This window comes from Manis javanica, chromosome 12, assembly GCF_040802235.1.
Source record: "Manis javanica isolate MJ-LG chromosome 12, MJ_LKY, whole genome shotgun sequence".
Classification (NCBI taxonomy): Eukaryota; Metazoa; Chordata; class Mammalia; order Pholidota; family Manidae; genus Manis; species Manis javanica.
Window position 1 is genome coordinate 97,554,572 of NC_133167.1, and position 23,233 is coordinate 97,577,804.

Consider the following 23,233-nt stretch of genomic DNA (forward strand, 5'->3'; position numbering starts at 1 on the left):
TTCTGGAAGTGCTAAATGCCTACAACAGCTCCTTGTTTAGAATCTTTCAAAGACAGTTGCCATATCTCTTCAGAGTCCACTTGGCTAAGAGGAAGTAATTTTCCATTTGAATCATGCCAAGACCAGCTGAAGAACAGCATTGTGTGTGCGTCATTACGTAAACTGGCACCTCACACTCTATCTCCCAGTCTTCATTAAACATCAACTTCCCGTACCCTTTACTTGAGAATAATTACCTACATTTAGGCTTTCCACTGACAAACAAGAGTTCCTTAACAGAAGGTCAATGTGTAAACGCATCTAACTCACAGAACCAGCCCAGAGGAAGGGCCACACTCCCTAGAGGGGCCTACTATTCAAGCACATTCGTTAGAAGTCACTTTGGGAACAGAGAACGGTTAACTTTAGGGCTAGAAACCAACGCTGATAGGCAGGGTGTAACTGTGGTTTATGGGCATTCTCTTCCCAGTTCTGAATGACACCAGGCCTCGCCTCCTAGTTAAATTTTTACCTGACATTAGCACTATCTGCCCAAGAATGACCTGCCTCCGCGTAACTTAAAATAAGGAAACAGGATTCAGAATTTCTATTAGAGAAGTATTTCAGAAAAACTAGTGTCTATTCGACATGAATGACCTTGGATTCTACCTGAAAAACTAGTGTCTATTCGACATAAATGACCTTGGATTCTACCTGTAAAATGGGTACCTTTTGCAATAATACTCAAAAGGTTCAGATGATTGTTTTGATAGAATCTGATTTGGTTCTTTTTGAAAAAGCAGTGTGAAAACTATAAAATCTCAGAAATATATCATGGTAATGATCTATAACAATTTTCCATTTGTGAAACTAATCTTAATGTCTTACAAGATTTAACAGCGTTTTGTGCCCTGTGGTTAGAAAATGGAAAAACAATAAACCATAATTCTAAGCAATGTCACCTGAATTTTACATATTCAAACTACTGCATGCTTTTGATTCCATTTCAGCACCACTGTGAAGAAAATCCTAACAACAGTAGTGACTGATTTCTTGTGGCATTAAACGTAATCAAGTTACAGTATCAGGGTGGGGAACAGACCAGGAGGCAAGACTGAGTTCTAGGCCTGGTTCTATAACTTACTCATCATAACATATTTATCCAAATAGTTTCAGTCCTCAATTTCCCCACATAGCAAACAGCTCACACCACCTGCCCTCTCCACCTCACCAAGTGTGATAATTGAATCAAGTATCCTTACTGTCACATTTATAAGGCTCTTTCACAAAGTGAAAAATTCGGAATTGCCTTAGTACTAATATATATGATTGGTAATATTTTACAACCAAAAGTCTTAAATATGAAATGTTGCTGGACTAAGTTACAGGTTAAAAACTAGAACAGAGGATAACAGTACTTTAAATCCACAAGTGCCTTATTGGTTCAAAATTATGACTCGACTCTAAGTGCTTTTCAAATGTGCTGACAGAAAATCTGCAACATAATTCACAGACTTTAGCAAAGATCAAAGTATGTGCTTCTATTAAAAAAAACAGAGCTCAAATAGAATAATATATCAGCAACTCACTAAAGTGAGTACTAAAGTACTCTAACGAAAACCAAGAGGTGAACTAACTGGTATCCAAGAATAATCTCAACAGTTACTGGTGGTACAAACCAATAATTTTTGAGGAGGAAGGAAAGGTATCAGGCTTCTGAGCCCAGAATTTAATTGTCCACAGAGCCAAGCAACACCCTCATCAAAGTCGATCTGAGAAAATTAAAGGACACTTCCTATCCATGAATCTGAAGAGGTGCCATACATCTGGCACTGGGGTAGAGTCACCCCAGGAGACAGGTATTTTCCCCACCATCCTGACAAGGGGACAGGTACAGAGGCAATGAAGTAATTCACCCAAAGTCACGTGGCTAACACAGACACGAACCCAACTTGGATTAACTTCTTACTCTGTACATTCTGCATTATATTCCTGTATCAGCTGTTCTGGATTCCAGGAGTATTTTGTCCAATTCTATAACAAGTATGTCTCCAAGCTTTCATCATGCACATGAGGGTAATAAAAATCTAGCTAAACGTTGAAATACCTGTTTTATTATTACTCCAATGTTAATTTTAAAAAAAGGAGGAAGGAGATAAAAAGCAATACCCTGCCATGAAGGATTCTACAAGTCAAATATGTCGTTATTTTAGCCATGCACCTATAAGATTATCAATTTTAAATGTTCAGCATAACAAGGTATAATCAACACTTTCTAACATAATAGTTATATCCACAATGTAAAAGCATTTAAAGTTTTTCATAGAGAAATGATGGATTTTTCCCTTCTGCATTCCATTTTCACTGACTAGACCCATTCTTCTTACACTGCAACTAAGATAAATTAGTCAATCCCTCTGCATGGCTGTCATGTCATTAATATCTCCATAAAGCAACATCTGAAAGTTTGAAGCATTAAATGAAAAATTCAATACCTGAGAATATATCAAATTTAATAACCACCACCAATTCCAGCAAAGTGTCAAAAAGCTTTACAGAAATGCAAAACAACTCTGAAACAAATCTTATTAAATGTAGTAAGAGAAAGCAATCCCCGACTGAAAATTCATCTGAATTCCTCCTGAAGATGTAAATACTTATTTCTTTAAATAAGAAGCTGCCCAAGTCCCTGTTCATGAGAAATTGTCAACCTGCGACTATCTGCACAAATTGAGAATCAAGTGTCACTCGCGGAATTAATTCTTACCCATATTCACACATGGTTCTGAGAAGGGTACTCATAAGAAAACAGAATTATAACTCCGAAAGAATAGGAACCTCCCACCTTCCAGATGTATACTGCCCTAACTCTATGGTACTATCTTTCAGAGGCATGGCTGGGCTGCCTCCCTGTCTCTGCTTGCTGAGTATATCACAGTGGATGAGGAAGGAGGAAAGTTGAGAAAAGCTGTAAGGAAATTAATATTTCTGGCTTAAAAGACCTTCTAGTATCTCAAACTTCCATGCCATCAGAGCACGGATGGCCACATCTGGTGCAAATAATTATTAAAGTGCAAGGGTACCCACATCATAAGGTGTAGACCCTCTCCTCAAGAAGCACACAAGATGTAACAAAAAGATACTGGACAAGGTCACCAAAAAGATTACCCAGAGATGGTAAGTGAAGCCAGAGACTGCAGTCTTAAGAATCTTGCTGCTTGACTCTGGGAGAAGAAAAACAGTAAGCATGAGGTGTCTTTAGATTACCAAAAATGTTAAGACAGCCTTAGATTTACCAAAATGTGGTCAAGGAAGCAGGCAGAATTCCCAATGTAGGGCACAACTTTAATGACCTGGGGGGACTATTTCTAGCAACCTGCAATCTTACCAACATTTCCAAAACTGCACTTTTCATGATGTTTGAGGCTGTTCTGCCGATTCCTCTGACAACCAGGGTCCAACTGTTTCCATATCTGCACACTTCTACCTTGCACAGCGTTTGGCCCATACAAAGTGCTCAAAACATAGTTTGAGGCTGATGAAAAAATCATACTTAAGATTCTACCAGCAAAGATTTTTAATCACTTTTTATTTGCCATTTAACATGAAAACAATCCTAATTATACACTATGCATAAGTCATTTAGTTCTCCAAATGGAATCCAGATTTAGGACCTAATTTAAAACATGCATTTTTCTAGGTAAATAGGAAAATTTATCTTGTTTAACCTCTTTCTCCTTTCCCCAACCCTGCTATCACCAGAAAGTAGGACTTCTAAAATCCTCATTTGAATTAGTCTATTAAATTAGTAGAAATGTGCAAATATGGTTGAATTCTGTTAATTTGTCTAGGAATGAGATGACTATAGTGTAATGTAGCAGTTCACTGTATCACAAAAAACAGACATTTTATACCACAAGGTGATTTAAACAGTAATTATTCTGGTGAATATAACTCAATCAACCTGACACAGAAGCAGGGGAAAGGGGTGGGTGGGAAGAGTCCATCTCTTAAATGACATATCTATACAGCCTGCTATTTTTGTTCCATGAAGCTAGCCAAGTGAGCTGTGCTTTAAAAGGTTCAACTTGGTATCATGAATGTTAACAGTCACCAAAGCAATCTAAGATAAACATAAGAGAATTTCTCAAAAGGCATCCAAATTGGTAAGGAAGAAGTAAAATTGTCACTATTTGCAGATGACACAATGTAGGAAATCCTAAAGACTCCACAAAGTAACTATTAGAATAAATGATTTTAATAAAGTTGCAAGATATAGAAGTCAATGTACAGAAATGTTGTGCTTCTATATGATAAAAATGAACAGAAAATTAACAACCCCATTTACAACTGTACCAGAAAGAATAAATTACCTAGGAATAAATTTACCAAGGAGGTGAAAGACCTATACTCTGAAACTACAAGACTGATGAGAAAATGACATAGATAAATGGAAATACATACCATGCTTATGGAGTAGAAAAAGTAATATCGTTAAAATGTCCATGTACCTAAAGAAATCCAGATTCAATGCAATCCCTATCAAAATACCAATAGCATTTTTTTTTAAACAGAACTAGAATATGAAAATATGTATAGAACCACAAAAGACCTTGAAGAACCAAAGCAATCTTGAGAAAGAAGGCTGGAGGTATTATACTCCCTGATTTCAGACTACACTACAAAGCTATTGTAATCAAAACAGTATGCTCCTGGCACAAAACCGATACATTGATTAATGGAATAGAATAGAAAACCCAGAAACAAACCCACACTTATATGATCAATTAATCTAAGACAAAGACGGCAAGAACATGCAATTGGGGAAAGACAGTTTCTTCAATAAACAGTACTAGGAAACTTGGACAGTTACATGTAAAAGAATGAAACCCGGCCACTTTCCTAAACCATCTACAAAACTAATCTCAAAAGAGATTAAAGACTTAAATATAAGACCTGAAACCATTAAACTCTTAAAAGAAAACACAGGCAATAAACTCTTAGACATGGGCCTTAGCAATTTTTTTCTCATTACATCTCCTCAGGCAAGGGAAACAAAACCAAACAAATGGGATTATATCAAACTAAGAAGCTTCTGCACAGCAAAGGAAACCATTAACCAAATGAAAAGACAACCTACTGTACAGGAGAATATATTTGCAAATGATATATCTAATAAGGTTTAATACCCAAAATATATTTTTAAAAAACTTAGACAACTCAACACAAAAAGGCAAATAACCCAATTAAAAAATGGGTAGAGCACCTACATAGACATTTTCTCAAAGACAACATACAGATGGCTGACGACACATGAAAAGATGCTCCACATCACTAATTATCAGAGAAATGCAAATCAAAACCATGATGATACACCATCTCACACCAGTCAAAATGGCTACTATCAAAAAGACAAGAAAGAAATGTTGGCAAGGATGTGGAGAAAAGGGAAGCCTTGTGCACTGTTACTGGGAATATAAACTAGTCCAACCAGTATGAAGGAACAGTATGAGGGCTCCTCAAAATACTAAAAAGAGAAATACTATATGACCCAGTAATTACACTTATGGATATTTACCTGAAGAAAAAAATACTAATGCAAAAAGATATATGTACTCCTATGTTTATCACAGTATTTACAATAGCCAAGATATGGAAGTAACCGAAGTGTCCATCAATAGGTAAATGGATACAGAAACATGATATATACACACACACACAAATGACATACTTATATGTATATACATACATAAACACAATGGAATATTACTCAGCCATAAAAAATGAAATCTTGTCATTTGCAATAACATAAATGGACTGAGAGAGTATTATGCTAAATAAGTCAGAGAAAACAAATACCATGATTTCACTTATGTGAGGCATCTAAAAACAAACACACACCCAGTAACAGAATCATAAATTAAATACAGAGAACAAATTGGTGGTTGCCAGTGGAAGGAGGTGGGGAGAACAGGCAAAATAGGTGCAGGGGATAATGAGTTACAAACTTTCAGTTATGAAATAAGTAAGTCACAGGGATGAAAGGTACAGCATGGGGAATATTGTCAATAACATTGCAATAACCTGGTATGGTAACAGATAAGAACTATACCTACCATTATGAGCATTTTGTAATGTATAGAAATGTCAAATCATTATGCTGTACACTTGGAACTACTGTGTCAACTATACTTCAGTAAAAAAGAATTTCTTATTTGTCACTCAACACTGCTAGACACAGATAACTGCTCTTTGAAATAAGGGTAGAAGTACAGATTTTTCCTTCATAATTGGTATATACGTAAATAGTGCCTGAGCTAACTATTGCCAAGCACAGAATATGAGTTGACAACACAAGAGTCAAGACTTAATGAACAACTGCCACAGACTTTCAGCCATATGTTTACACAACATATTTTTATACTTTTCCTTCCCATTCTTCTAGTAAGTGTGACTCTCCCAGAGGAATTCCTTTCTCAGTGGCAACGTAGGACACATACATCCTGAAATGTTTTAGTTAATTGTAGAAGATCAGGGTAATTATGGTTGATTGATCCTTAATCTTAAGCACTAATTTTCTTTTCTTTGCAGTGAGCATAAATACAAATTGACAAGGTGCAAATATTTAAAAGTACTAAAAAAGAAGGATAATTTAATAGCTTAAAAACCCTCTTTCCATGGCACCTTCTGTAGAAGATGGCTACATTCTCAGTCGGTTTTCTTCCCAGCCTTTGCCTTCCTTTTGCTCTGTGTGCACTGTGGGAGGCTGGCCAGGTCTGCCCTTCTGCTCAGCACAACTCTTACATGAAATCAGTACAATTTCAGGCACAATCACACAACCTGCAGTCATTTTCTTGCAACCACTTTGCCCTTTGCAGCTCGCCTGAGAAACTTACGACTTACACATCACCTTCTTTCACTGCTCTTGAAGAACACGGACATACTCCAGAGATTGCAGGTTTAGGTCCAGACCGCTGCGATAGGCAAGTACTGCAATGAAGGGAGTCAAGTCTGCGATAGGCAAGTACTGCAATGAAGGGAGTCAAGTGAGTGCTTTGATTTCCCACATACAAAAGTTATGTTTACAATATAGTCTAGTAAGTGTGCAATAGCATTATATCTAAAAACAACATGCACACCTTAATTAATTAAAAAACACTTTACTGCCAAAAAATGCTCACCATTATTTGAGCTTTCAGCACATGGTAATCCCTGACCACTGATCACCATAACAAATAATAATGAAAAAGCTTGAAACGGGGAGACTTACCAAAATATAACACAGACACACGATGCAAGCAAATGCTGTTGGAAAAATGGCTCTGACAGGCTTGCTCAATGCAAGGTTGCCAAAAACCTTCAATTTGTAAAAAATGCAGCATTGGTGAAGAGCCATAAAACAAAGGTCCAATAAAACAAGGTATGTCTGCATGCAACCCTACTAGAAAAGTGAACGTGTTTCCTCAAGAGAAACATTAAATGACTTTAAAACTATCTTTACTTAGTTTAACTTGACCATGAAATTAAACTTCTAGAAGAAAGGTAAGACGTGTGATTTTTCTTTTACTCACGTAAGTTATGTGTACACAAGAACATTCATTAGTTTAAATATGGGGCTGTTAGCAAGGCTTAAATACCATTTATCTTCAATTAGTACTTTTTTATTTCTCTTCAATATGAGACTTAAGCTGAAGGCTAAGGAAAGCCTAGCTTTAACGGAGAGTAAGGCTGCCCTGGAATCAAAGATTTACACGCAAATATGTACTTGTGAAGGGCTTGAAATCTATTAAATAAAACACCTGTAGGTTCAACCTTGTTTACACTCTACGTTTGTTGAGCAAACGCATTGTTCCCAGATGCGTTAAAGTCAGACACCAGGGCAATCACAAACGGCAAAGTAGCTTATGGTGTATGAATATTAAGTTTTATTGCACTTATCTACAGAGTAATGATTAGCCTCCAAATCTGTCATCTCCAAAATGGAAAAACCTTTTCCATCCATGACAGGAGGTCATGCACTAATATCATGGGTATCTGACCACATTAAAGAGTACTAACTGCTGATTGCAAAGAATATTAAGATCTTTTTTTTTTTTAATAACTATCATCAGGGCAATCTTTGTAAAATTTGGTTTACAGATACACTTTCAGAAGAAGTTGCCAGTCAAATTTAGTTAGTGGTCATCCTGGACTATTCTAAGTCAAGTAAGGAGAGCTCTGGTCAAAGCAGTCTTTTCAGAACCACATTTCAGGCTAGCTAGTCATACTGTGTCGTCTACCCTTCTTTTCCTGCAGGGTAGACTCACTCATCTATGTGATTCCTCAACTTCCCAGGCAGCTGAAAGCCACCCAGGCCAAGCTTCTGCCCGCTAAGTGGTGGTGGTCTCCAGATGAAGGCTGGATTTAAGTGCCCCCAAACACACACACTGCTCCCCACCCTCATCGTCACGTGGCTTATTCATAGGCTCAAAAAGATGGAGAGTGAAAGAAGGAGCTCCAGGTGCTGACGGAGAGCACTCTCAGTGAGGTCTGTAAAGTCCTCTAGGTATACTTAATCTTCCATAATATGGGGAGATAACTCAAGCCTGGCAAATCAGGAGGCTTTTATTGTCCCTCTTCAAATATTTTAATCTATGAGTAGCATTGGAAATTTGGGAAAAATTTTAAACTACGTAAACATTGACCTGGAGACCCAGAAAAGACTTGTATCAACAATTCAAGATGAAACTACAATAGTGAACGTAAAAAGAACAAACTGGCAAAATACTACTACAAAAGAACAGGTAAAAATAAATGGACTGTGAGCCTGGAATTCCATAATCACAAAACAGCATATCTGAAAGACTTTCATTCCCTGGGCCTTGAAACTTCCTATTCTGATTTTGAAGAATGTTGTTCTAAATGGTACATACCATACACAACTATTACTCATCAAAAAACACAACCTGTTTTGCAACAGTCTCTACTCCAGGATATGGAGGTTCTTATAAGAGATTAAAAGAATTTTACTCAGAAATTGGGTGTTGGGGGAGAGGGTGTGGGGGGAAGATTTTTTTTAAGTCTTCTGCCACCATTATACGGTTCTTAATGTTTGATTCAGAAGTGTTAAATTGTTTTTGAGAAAAGTCAACAGATCTGGCTACATAAAGTATAGAACTTCTTTCTATAAGTCAAAACCCATAGTCACACACTAAATACGTCTTTATAAGGCAAAGACAAAATGGGGAAGAATACTTGCAAGATGAAAGGCAAAAGTTCACTATCAATCCATAAAAGGCTCTTATGAATTGATAGAAAAATACTATTACCACAGGGGGAAAATTTGGCCCTACATTCAATTAAAAGGGAATAAAAATGGAAAAAAAACTCAACTTTTTGGTATTCAACATCATTTTTAATTAAAAAAATGGAATTGAAATATCAAGACAGCACTGTTCATCTATAAAACTGGCAAGAATTATTTTTCCTTTTCTGGATGATTCCCCATGTTACCAAGAATATAGTAACACGGGCATCCTCTCAGCGCGCTGGCGGGCACACACTTTGGTAAAACACTTTTTGGAAAGCAAATGGTCAATCTGTATCAAGAGATTCTTGAGATATCTGTACTTCAAGGACTCCACCCTAATGAGATACTCCCTGCAGATACAAGTTTTATAAAGGATGTTTGTTGCATCAGTGTATCTTCAGTCACAGTAATTGGAAATAAAGTAGAAGTTCAGGTACAAGAAAATGGTTAAATTTTTACATCTATTTAACATAAAATTATGTAGCCACTGAAATAAGATTCATGAAGAACTGTAATGACCTGGGAACTTTTTAATGATACATTAAGCAGAAAAAAATCAGCATGCAACAGTATATTTGTATAAATTACATGGCTAAAAAATAAATGTATGCTATACATTAGTAAGTGTAAAGAAAATCATAATTGTGATTATCTTTGGATTGTGGGACTAATTCTTAACACTTTCTGAATCTACGAATTTGTATACAGCAAGCATGCCTTACTTGTAAAACCATAACAAGGCCAATAGAAGAGGGCTATTTAAGCTTTTTATAGGCTTAAGTCTATTTACTGCATGCAGTTTCATTTCCAAGAAATACTGAAACATGACCAGAATTTTATAATCCTATGAAACACTCCAAAATTGCAATCTTGATTTACTGATACATAATTAGAAGGTTCAGATCTTCTCCAACCACTATTTTCTCAATGATTTTTAAAAGAAGAAATGGAAAAGTTGATGCAAGAACTATACATTAGTTTAAACTAATTTACACTCCTAAGTTTGTTTTTCTTTTTAAGGATAAGTAACTAGTTCTAATCATTTATTTATATAACTTTTCTTACGGAATATTGTACTTACAGCCAATAGAAGCACTTTACACATTGTAAAACACCATACACACAAGGCATTATTGTTTCAGTTTAAATTGTCCATCATTTTCTCTCCTAATTATTCCTGAAAAAGAAGTCTGTCTGTAGAATTGCAAATCTAACTATGCAATTCCTTTCAGGGTTAACCACAGTTATCTGGGTGTATTAGACTCCTTAAGGAGGTGATAGGTTCCCAGGAAGTAGAGAATCTATTTCCCCTCCTCCTTTTCTACTTCCCCTCCACCTACATTCTCTACCTTCTTCCCTCCTTCCCTCCAACCCCTGCATATGCCCGCACTCCACCCCCAGGGCTGAGGATTTAGTGTGATGACTGAATTCGATCACCTGGCACATGACGCTTTCATCCCACCTGTTTTACCTAAGACTGATTTTATTCAAACACACACACTAGATTTCTTTTCTTAGCACACTGTTTAAAACAGCATTTAATGGAGTATGTGAAACTTTATGCAGGTTAAAAGGAGAATTAATCTCTCCATTCCTACTCCAAAAAGAATTATTCCACGTCAAAATCAGCAAGTAACTTGAGTGCGTCTTGAAAAAGAGGAAAGACTTATTGAAGTAAATACGTAAGTCCACTAATTACTACAGTGATCAGGTTAACCTCAGGAGTGGATTTTTCTAGAAAAGAACAAGCGAACCGCAGGAAGTAATCAGGCACGGGACGAGGGAACCTTGGGAATTGCAGCCCCATTAATGCCACATTTTCAGCCCTGATTGCTAATGCTGAGCAAGGGCCCCAGAGAAACGCCCCGCGAGGAGGCTGGGGCTGCCGGCAGTCCGGGGTCTGGTGGCGGCTTCCGCGCGTGGGTACATGCCTGTCCGTCCACGTAACTGGGTCCACCAGAAGCCCCTCGGCCGCTTCCAAGGTGACAGCGATGAGGTCCGCGCCGTCCCCCGCCGAGGGCCGCCGTCCCCCACGTGAGCCCTGCTCTCCGCGGCCGCCGCGCTCTCCCCAACCTTTGGCACCCAAGCCCGGGGCCGCCGCCCCGCCCCCAGCTCGGCCCCGGGAAGGGCGGGCGCCCCGCGTCCTCCCCCCCCTCGGCCGCGATCCCCGCGGCGGACCGGCTGGGCGGCGCGGGCCCCACCTGCTCACTTACGCGCGGCTCCGCCGAGCCCCCCGCGAGCGTCCGGGGGCCCAGACGCGGCGGGGGACGGCGCCCTGGGGACCCTGGCACAGCGCCCGGGCCCCCGCGGCCAGATCGGAGCCCCGCCGCACCTGGGGGCGCCCGGCCCGCCCCCACCCCAACCCCCACGCGCGGGCGCCGGCGGCTGCCCGGCGGGAGTCCCGAGTCCGCGGCGCCCCCGCCCCCGCCAGCCGCCTGGGGAGGAGCCGGGGCGGGGAGTTGGGGAAACTTGTAAATAGAAACGCTCGGCCGCCGCTGCCCCCTCACCCGCTGCCGCCCCTTCCCGGCAGCCTCACCTGCGCTTCGCCGCTGGAGACGAAGGCCGAGCGGCGTCCGGGGGGGCTGCGCGCCGGGAAACTTGGAAGGTGCGCGGGCCGTGCTTCTGGACGCCGGCTCCGCTCCGCTCGGCCCCACTGGCGCGCCCGCGTCCGGCTCCCAGGGCCCCGCGCGCTCCCGCTAAATGCCGCCGCGCCCCACGCCCGGGGCTCTGCCCGCGACCGCGCCGCACCTGCTGCCACGTGCGACGCGGCGCCCGGGGCTGCGCACCTGGCTGGACCGCGCTTGCAGACCACGCAGGTGCTAGCGGATCACCGAGGTCTGCCGTGCCGGCAGGGCTGCTGAGCGGACCTGCCCCGTCCGCCCTCCCGCCACCTGTGCTGTGGGTGCGACCTCCCTGGCTTCCCGCTTGCCGCGGGGGCGGGCCGGCGGTGGGCCGGGCGCGGACGCGGGGAGTGGAAGGTTGCACAATTACCAGGGCGGGGGTTTGCAAGGAACCAGCCGTGATGGTCTCTCCGGAGTATCCACTCCTGGTCTGTATTATTTCCGTACTTCTAAGAGGTTTACCAGCAAACACCCACTAAAGCTTAAAGTGAGCTCCAGCTGTTTGATCTTCGAATAAGAAGTGGAAAGGGGAATAGAATACCAGGGAGAAAAACGAGGCCAGACCCACTTTTCTCTAAACACAAATTAAGTCTTGCCTCTGCTAAACTGAACAAATTTCACCTATAGGAATCTATGAGCCCCATAAAATATTTTCTTCTGTAGACATATTTTTATACAAAGCTTTTGCAAAGATACTATTCCACTTGTGAAAAATATAACATTATGGAACCATTAAATGTCCGACAACCTGTGTCCAAAATTAAAAAAAAAAAAAAGACCAGGTTTGGATTTGCTAAAAGCTTTTTAGGACAACTAAACTTTTCCTGAGAATAAATCTGAGGATACTGTATTTGGCAAAGTTTCTTTACTTTTGATATTAGATCAATGAACAAATGTATTGCCACTTAACAGTTGTAAAGCCTTTCAGGTGAACAATATTCCATTATTTCCTCAACCACATCTAGGATGTGCAGGTCAGACTGTTATCTCCATTTTTCAAGTGAGAAAGTGGAAGCACAGAAAAGTCAGGTGACTTGCTCTAGGTAACACAGCTGATGAGGGGCAAGTGCCCACCGAGCTAGCCTAACTCCTCATTTTTTTATTCCATTACATGGTAACTCACTTGCTTTTCAAGTTCCTTTTGTAAAGACAGACATGTAACTAACATATTCTTGATTTTAGGAAAAGGCATATGATTATTTTTAAAGAGATACAGCATTAAATGCCACTGAATGACTCTTATGCAAAAGCACCACAAACAACAAAAACATACAAACCACTGACATTGTTACAGAGACAATTATTCTAATGAGCAACATGCCTCCTCCCAAAGCAGAATACTCAGTGTTAAACATATCATTTAATATTTATAACCTTCATGTGACCCAGATGATTTGGTCCAACCCCCCAACAGTTCTGTTGTGTGCCTTAGTTATATCTATAAATATAGAACCTGTTTGGCTTCATTTTTCTACAGGATAGGTTGAAGAAAAACAATCCTCTCCTAAGTAATCCTGTCCCAAACAACTTTTTGTGGCCACTGGGGAATCTGAAATTTAGCTTCTAATTGCATCCACATAAAACAGAACTTAACCTTCTAGGGACATCATCAGGGACTCCGTCAAGGCAAATATGCTTGAAATGAGGCCTACTGACTTTTCTTTCCATCTTAGGTCTGGGCATGTTGCCATGTTCTTGATCTCTGAACTCCAGTGTTGACCTGCTACAGACTCGAGGGACAATATTAAGGGTCAGATAATAGGTCCACGTAACTTTGCGGCCCTTTGTCCTAAGAAAAAGTTAGCATACATTTTTTTTCTCTCCATTAGTAAATGCAAGTTAAAATTACATTGAGAAACCATTTTTTTACTTTCAGACTGGCAAAGATTAAAAACTTGATATAACCACTGTGTTGGCAAAAGTGTTGAGAAACAGGCAATCAGAATGAAGATGTACATGCAAATTAGAATCACCCCCCTTCAAGGGCAATTCACAATACCTAATGAAATGATAAATGTACGTATCCTTTGAGCCAGCAAGTCTACGTGTAAGAATTTATCTTGCAACACACATGAGAAATGGCAGACATATATATATATATATATGTATATATAAGCTTGTCCATTTTCACCATCATTTATAATAACAAAGGTTGGAAAAAAGTAAAGTGTTCATTAATAAAGAACATAATTCATAAATCACAAAACAGCCGTAAAATAACATCCCAAGAAAGCTTTAAAAAAGAACGAGTACATTTTTTACTTTTATGAAATGATCTCCAAGACACACTTTCTAAAAAATGTAAAACAATTATTTAATAGTATGCTACATTTTATTAACAAGGGAGAAATAATACATTTATATGTATATATGTATATTTGTTTTTATAAGCATAACGTATCTCTAAAAAGACATGAGAAACTGGTGAGATTAGAAGGGAAGATAAAATGGGAAAGGAGCTGAACATCTAGGGGCAGAGTTTGAAGAACTTTTCACTAGATATAATTTTGCATTTTTTTGAATTTTGAAGCATGTAAATAATAGTACCCATTCTAGTATTTTTAAATTTTTAAATATTGTATTTAAATAATTTTTAATTTTTTAAATATTAAATAATTATTTAATAATATATTTTTAAAATGTTGACATCAGTAATGACTAAGTAAGATACTCTCCCAACCAATTTCACTTATAGATAAAATACATGATCAAATTTCTCATGCATTAGTGGGGGGAAAAAGCAGACTGCCCAGTAGATGCTGTCAAACTATTTCTTCTCTAATTTATCTAAAAAGGAAGACTTTAGTACAACTCTAAAATGCTGTGATTATGGTGAAAACGAAGTGCTAGCAAATTCCTTAGAATTTTATTAACAATGACATCTCCCTAGGGTAGAGCTTCCAGCTAATTTTCCCAAAGTCACATTTAATTAGAAATGAAAAAAAGAATGCCAAGCTTAATTCCCATGGGGGAAACCAGTGATTCTAGTGGAAAAGAGGTAATTCCTTAGGGATTCCACAGTCATTTTGCTTTATTCCCAAACTTGATCCCCCCCTTTTTTTTGTTACTTATTTGTAATTTCTTTACCACCACTTCATTGAATAAAGGACTTGAGCACCTAAAAGACAGGCACCGTAAATTTAAAAAATAAATATTTGGAAGTATAAAACAGGATCCAAGGAAAAACATATAGGTAAGAGTAAACATACCATTCATTGAATAGCATAGTAAACCAGTGAGCTACCTCTAGCCAAGTATCCCAACCAGTTATACAATTGCCAGTTTTTTTTAAAGGAGCCAGTAGTTCTTCAAGGAAAGCATTGCTATTCCTAGCACTGATTTCAAAGACAAATTTTTTCACTCACGTTTCAGATCAAGACTACGTAATGGAAAACAACAATGTATTATTGATAATACTATAAGCAATTTCATATGGTTTTTTTCATTGTGACTTTGAATAAAAAAAAAAGCACTTTAAAAAAAAGACTCATCTTGAAGGTATTCACACAATCAGCGACCAGGCCAATGCTGGTCGAGCCTTATAACAGCATAATGGAATCAAGGATTGACTGTAATTAGAGGTGTAGATGGAAAGCAGTTCCTTCATGTATGCTTTTAAAAGTCAAATATGCTCAGGGTAGAATTCTAGTATGTCCACAAATTCCTTGCCTCAAAGATAGACACAGTTGTTTTTTCATAACATTCCAGAAATTTTTTAGTCAGTTAGCCATTTGGTAGATGCTGAAGAATTGTTAGAAGAGAAAAAGACCCAGAATGCTGGAACTTTGTGATACTCTTGACAACTTTTTTTGTATTCCTGTTGAAAGAAAATGTATGTTACAAATAGCCACCTGACTCTGAATTCTTGCAATGCAAGATGGTGAGACGTACATAGTTGAATACACAAATGATTAGCTGTAGCAATTATTGCATAGCAAGAAAATAGCGTGACTGCAGTCAGTGGTCCTGATTTATTGACAAATGATTCTTGGGTTACTAATTATCCATTTTTCTTCCTAGTGGCCTTGGAAATTCAAAGGAACTCTCCTCTCAGTGTTGTACAGGGATGGTCTTGTGTACAAGTCTGAAGATTTGTAAATAAGTTATCTCAAGAAGGAAAAGAGTTTCTTGTTGCAAGTTCAGAGCAGTAGCAATAATAAGGAAATACAGCTTCCTCTTATCAAAATGACCTGAGAGTATCTGAGAACTCTTTCAGCCTGCCATACTGTGGAAGGCATCTTCAACAGTCCTTCTATTCCATTTATACTCTGCAGAAGGAACAATTCCTGTAGTATGAAGCCAAAATTATTTTAGCTCACACACAAACAAGTTGTTCTGAAATTCTGCTTTGGACCTCTTCATATTAGGAAGAAATTAACAAAAATATAGCATTACCAGTTTCTTATGCAACCACTTTAAAATGTTTGCTTTAAGTGCTTAAAATGTCATGACTAAAGAAACTACTGGTCTGCGTAATCCACTCTTGACAGTGAATCATAACTGTGTCACACTTGGAACCGGTTAGCCTTTGCTCCAATTAGATGGAGTCTTCCCTTAAAAAGGGGATATATTTTCTATTTCAAAGCATTTATTGCCACATGACAGATATAATAAAAGGTCTTGTACCTTTTAAGTCATGCTTTTGAGACTATCATAGTCTACTTAGACTTTTTAAATTTGTTTTTACTTTATGCAACTGGCTTTGTTCTCTGGGTCAAATGTAATCCCTTCGGTTGCTGGGGCAGCCTTCCAACTGGCCCCCCCACCCCCTTGGGCCCTGCTACTTGATCACTGATCATCTGCAGAGTGCAAATCCATGGAGCCTGGTGGATTCAGTGTTGCTGCATCATGACTAGTACCCAGTCCAGGCCTGTTCTACTGACTGAATTTCGTTTCATTGCTTTTGCAACTTTTGATTCATATATAGCTCCTGATCCATACATGACTCTTGACATCCTCCCCACCTTTCAAATGGCACACAGTCAAGTCGGGCTAGCACTCTTAAGTTCTAACAAGTGTTTGCAAATCATAATGATGTAGGAAGAGCTATAAACTAAATGAACAACAGCAATTAGCCCAAATGCTATTGCATCAGCATTCCCGAAAATATACTCATTCTTCTAAACATAGGCTGGCAATTTAGGAAAGAGCCACTGAAAATATTGTCTTCATTATTTTCTCCATACAGTGAATAGGACTAACACTATGCCTAAATCACATTATATAGTGCCAACATCTTAAATCAGTGCCTGATTAGTTACCAGAAAGTAAGACGATCTTTCTTACCTTTCCTTGTCTAGGATACCAAAAAGTCAGGTTGTTAGTCCAGAACAGTTGTTGAACACCACTAAAGATTTGTCTATTTTGGGTAAGTATACTTCTGATCTCTTTTTGAGTACCTACAAAATTATGGTTAATCCCAACTAATTTATCATTTGATTATCTGCTCTAGAAACCCACAGTGATGTGTGATTTGTTGTTTTGCCCAGGGAAAAAAATTTTTTTATTGTCTTCAAATCTTACATAGGAGAATAAACCTACTATGAACAAGAAAAAATACCATTATCACTCCAAAATTCAGGACACAAATGGAGTTAGATTTAGTTTTGACTGCTAGCTATGTTTTACTTGATTGGACCTGTCTGGATATCAGTTTCTCTTGTATAAAATTAGTTATTTCTATCTCATGGGCTTGTTGTGAGTATAAAATATAAGATATTGCTACTCATGTTTTTGTTATTTGTGTATGAGCCCATGTCTGAAATTACATGATTACCATTCATTTCCCTTCTCACTGGCTTATGAACTTGGGGCTGCAGAAAGGCTTGCCTTCCTAAACATCATTCCCTCTGGTACCCCAAGGCCTGCCATGCTTCCTTATTTTAGCCTTCAGTCCATGACTAAACTATTCAAATGAGTCAAACAGTGGCCTCTAAACCACCCCACTTATACTTCCCGGTCTATTAAAAAAAACTAAGTATGAATGCCCAATATTTACTTTTTTATAAGTTATATATATAGCACTAGAGTACTGATATATTATGTACATAATATGCTATTCACAAAAATAAAGAAGGGTAAAATTTAAAAATAAATAGAAGATAGCTAGGTATATATTTTCATATTTTCTTCCCATATCCCACCAGATATTCTCTGGTGCCAAGAAATGATCCATTTCTCTTAATAGTCTTTATTGTAGAATTTTCCTATGCAGAAAAATTAGAAGGCAAAAATAACACTATAAACTTGTAGTGTAAATACCTAAAGTGACCTGTCTCAACAGTTTGGCATTCTAGGTAGCCTTCAACAGGTTTCCGTTAAAAAGCGTGTACCTGGAAGCAACTCTTTGAATATTAATTTAAATAGTTATTTTTCTGGCTTTGCCAACCTGTTTTTTTCCACCACAATCAATTCAATTCTCAGCAAACATTAACTGGATGTCTTACAAATTTAACTCAATTTTCAAATAGCATCAGATCCCCCAGGTTAAGGGCTCAGTCTCACAAGACTCCCCCACTTCAGACGGCAAACTCAAGCCCAGGTAATGTTACCTGCTCTTCTGGAGGTTCCCAGGACCCCTTCCTCGGGTTGGATCAGTTTGCTGCAGAGCCTCACTGAACTGGAAGAAACATTTACTTAAGTTTATCACTTTAATATAAAGGATACTACAAAGGACACAGAAGAACAAGCCAGAGTGAGGTCTGAAAGGGTCCAGATTACAGGTGCTTCTGTCCCGATGGAACTGGAGTGTGCCACCCTTCCAGTACCACGGAGTTCATTCAACCAGGAAGCTACCCAAAGCATGTCATTCAAGAGTTTTTTTAGAGCTCAATCTGCAGCTCTTCCCTATCCCCCTTTCCAGAGGTTGGGGAGTGGGACTGAAGATTCCAACTTCCTAATCACTTGGTCTTTCTGGGGACCACCCTTGCTGAGGCTTCTAGCGGTCCATCCTTCCACCTCAGCTTCTTAGGAATGACTAAAGATATTCCTATCACTCGGGAAATTCCAAGGGTTTTAGAAGCTTTGTGCCAGGAACAGGGGTCAAAGACCAAATATATTTCTTCATATAACGCACCTTTAATTGCAAGCATAACAGACACAGAGAACTGCACAACATGAATTCATAACTTAATAAAAGGTACACGTCCTTTAAACCACTACCTTCGTCACTACATTCTGACTCTATGATAATCATTTAGTTAGTAACCCAAGAGTCATTTGTAAATAAATCAGGACCACTGACTGCAGTCACGCTATTCTCTTGCTATGCAATAATTGCTACAGCTAATCATTTGGCTTTTTCTGATCGCGCCCTCATGGTCTTTTGTTCTATCTCCAGTTAGTTGGTGGTTAGACCTGCAGACTTGATCAGATTTAGGTTTGATTTTGGTGGAGGGACGAATACCCCACTGATGGTATTGTGTTCTTTCACCAGGTGGTGTAAAACGTCCAGTTGACTCACTTTTTTATAATGTAAGTGGCCACTGATGCTTAATGCCTACATCCGTAATTTCATTAGTGGTTGCAAAATAATAGTTTTATAACTCAATCATTCCTTCTTCACTTACTAGCTAGAATATATCTATGAAAAGAAACATACCCTCCTGTACCATTTAATCATCCACTGGAATAGTTCATATAGGAAAGAGGAAAAATACTCCATTATTTCCCTATTCTGACCAATTTTAATAAAACAATGAGTTTTTTTTTTTTCCTGGAATCCTGCAAAGGTAACCAAATAGGTCTCTGTTTTGTCTTAATTATGAACTCATGTATGTTAATCCATTACAATTACTTTCTCAACTTTGGCCTCTGGGATGCTCTTTAAGTTGGTTCCTGAGGCCTCATCATGTGATACTAGTAACTTTTGAAAACGTGCTATCTGATAAAACAGTATTTTCCAGGATCATCTTGTTCATCTTCCAGCCCAGACCTGGATTAGTCATTTCTCTAAGAAGCTGGTGGTAAAAGATATTCCTAGACCACAATCTGGCTATTAAGGAAATTCATTGATACTGGGTTAGTTACTATTTCTAGGACAGATCTAGGCAATATTCTGTATCTATATCTGTTATCCATTGTCTATATCTATACCTAAACCATATGTTTTCCACACTGAGAGTCTTGATTTACAAGAACAAAAGGGATGATAAAATATTACATGATTATTTGCCTAATCACACAGAATAGACAATGGTCCCAGAATACAATATCATTAATACTAACTCCATAAGATCACTGAAAACTAAAATGTTTTTGTATTTGCTACCTCCATTATCTTTCCATGTTTTTAGTAATTGTATTTACATTGTCAAGTGTATTGCCATTATGATTGTACTTTCACACATCCTTACGTAGTTTAATTTAGTCAGCATACACACATACATATACATACACACATGCATACATATATAGACCTATGTGTGAGCTTAATGCTTACCTCAAATCCATATGTCTAGATACCTCTTCATTATGCTTGTCTAAAGCCTATTCCCCCATAGATTCCTCAGGAAGCATTCATGAGAACAATATTCCCTGACTTTTTGAACAGTAATAACATTTTGTATCCAGTCTTTATCCTTAAAAACCCTTGATTCACATTTTATTTCTTTGAATATCTTAAGCATGTTACTCCATTTTGTTCTCTCTCTCCGTATTTGTTTATTGCTGTCAAAAGTTTGATGATAGATCTGGTCTTTTTTTAATAAGTGAACTGTTTTTGCCTGAATGCCCACAATATTTCTTCTCTTTAAAATCTAGTAGTTTTACTATAATGTGTATTGAGGTTGCTAGCTCTGGATCAGTTTGTACAAGTATGTAGATAGTTTTTCAATACACAATCTCATATATAGGTTTTTTAATTTCAGGAAAGTGTCCTTGATTTTGGTATTTTGGGTAGTTATTCCTTTCTTTGATTTGGTTTTCTTTAGGGACTCCCATTAAACATTTGTTGCATCTTCTTTGCTAATCTCTAAATTAATCTCTTTCTCTTGAAACCTTTTAATATCTTTCCTCTGATTCTTTTTCCTTTTATTTTTTTTCTTTCAACTGCTTTTTTCCTCAAGGCATATCTCTTGGGTTAACTTATGCTTCTGTTACGCTTAGTATAGTCTTCGTTTCTGAACTGATTTTGGGTCTACCTCTAACTTTTTCCTAAATTTCATCACCTCATTACTAGATTTTCTAATTCTCATTTTTTGTTGTTCTGTCATATTTTAGATGATTTCTTTAGTCTGTTAGCCCATGTTGAAATAGTTGGCAATGGTTTTCATTTATTTGGTAGGTGTGTCTTTCTGGCATTTTTTTTCATTGTCTATCAAGAAGTTTTTCAATCTCTTATTCGTTTCTCTTTTATAATTTTGTATGGGATTTAACCTTGATAATTTTTTGCTCCATTTTTTATCTGAAACAGTTGCCCTGAATTTTGGGGGAAGAAGCAGGAGTTGAGATACCTTCTCAAGTTCACAGCTCTATTGCTCTCACTTGTTGATCTGTATAGTGTTTAAAAATACAGCGGCTTAATTTCTGAGATCTTTTGACTCTGTTCTCCTTCCTCACTTTCCTGTGAGTCTTCTCTTTCCTTTGTCTCTGCTGTCAGTGTTCTACTTAGTTGCCCAGAAGTTTCTCCTCTGCGAAGTGCTCATCCTGGGGTGGAATCTGGCTGGTTAGTTCCGAACCTTCACCGTGCTCACCCAGACACTTCGCACTCCTCCAGCACTGTGGTATGCCAAACCCCTTCCACTGGTGGCTGCTTTTCTCAAATGAAACCTCCAAGCTTCCCGTGAGCACCTGCTGGCTATGTTGAGAGTCTCAGATCTGTCAATGTCTCATTGCTTCGCTTTGATTACTTGTGTTTGGGGGTTCATGCAGATACCTTGTCACCTAGTTTTGTTATAGATGTTGTCTGTGTGTTTTGATTTGGCTGTCTTTGGTCCTCTGTTCTGTTTTTATGAGGAAGTTAAAAACAATGACCTCCAATCTTCCAGACACAAGTGCCTATCAAACAGAAGATCTTGGTAGCCACAGCCCTGTATGGTAGGCACTCCCCTAACAGCACAAGACATTCAGACAGGTTGGCAGAAGACCCCTGTGGATGCTAAAAGGGAGCCATAGAGAAAGGGAAGGAGAAAAGCAGAAGGAAAACAGCTTTGTTTGAGGTCTACTATGTGAATATACTTTGCTAGTAGTTTCCACAGCTGTTATTTCATTGATTTAATCTAATTATCACCACAACCTTGTGAAACAGAATTTAAATCTAAGTCTTCATAAGCCTTATGTTCATGGATTCAAGAATTCCTTGGTTAAAACTGTGAGTTATTAAAATTATTAATGATGATAAAAAAATGCCAAACCCTGACTATGTACCGTGTACTACTATAGGCATTTTACACTTTACATTATAGGCAACACAACACTTTATATGTTGTTTAGTTACTCATAACAACCCTAATAGGTAGGTATTTTTATACCCATTTTATAAATAATAAAATTTAAACCTAGTCTGGTCATAAATATGCCCAGCATCACACAGCTAATAAGTAACAGGATTATGATGGAAACCTGGGTTAGTCTGACCTCCAAGCACCAAACAACTGTACCTTTAAAATTCTTCATAGATTTACTTCTGTGCTCCAACCCCAGATGTATAGGTCATTAATAGTATACAACTGTAACAGTAATGATAACTTTTTAATGAAAATAACCAAGAGTGACTGTACTGTTATTAAAAATCTCTTAATGAAGAAACACTAGAGTGAGCTCACATTTGAGTCAGTTTACTCTAAAAACAGAATCATAATGAGGAATTCCTGTCACTACTATCACTAGAGAATGTAAACAAATCTAAATTTGCATAATATGGTTGCATACTTAAAATTTCAACAGAATCAAATAAAAAGTTATTATATACAAATAGAAAACAATTCACCACATTGATAAAGGCATTAAATACCTTGGAATAAATTTAACTTGGAACAAAGGTGTTTTTTTTTAATGATTAAACCCTAATGGAAAAAAATTTTTAATGTAAGTAAAGAATTATGCCATGTGTTTATGTAGTGAGACTAAATAAAGTCATCAATATTTTTTATTTTGATACATAGATCTATTGCAACTAAAATTCCAATGAGAACTAAGAGCGAAAAATAATGGATGACAATACCAAAACAATTTTATAGGTAATAAGGGTAGATTCAGCCTAGCAGATTTGGAAAACTGAACATATTACAACAATGATCAAAATCATATGGTATTGAGTTATCATAGTTTGAAATGTGAACCTGACTTATAACAGAGACAAAACAAACACAGACCAAGGGATTCCACTTAATAGACTGTTTTCCAA

General features: G+C 38.1%; 1 protein-coding gene across 10 annotated transcripts in view; it reads right to left on the bottom strand.

Annotated features, from left to right (window-relative positions):
* Positions 1-12,210, bottom strand: part of MTUS1 (microtubule associated scaffold protein 1) — a 129,925-nt gene extending 117,715 nt beyond the window's left edge. For 2 of the 10 annotated variants that reach the window (XM_036997049.2, XM_073219100.1), the window contains exon 1: positions 11,805-12,200. The gene's annotated coding sequence lies outside the window, so the exon portion shown is untranslated. Of the gene's footprint in view, positions 1-6,889; positions 7,007-11,199; positions 11,401-11,469; positions 11,666-11,804 lie in introns of those variants that run through there. The other 8 variants (XR_012124014.1, XM_073219101.1, XM_073219095.1 and 5 more) reach the window with 8 other exon arrangements.
* Positions 12,211-23,233: the final 11,023 nt, after the last annotated feature.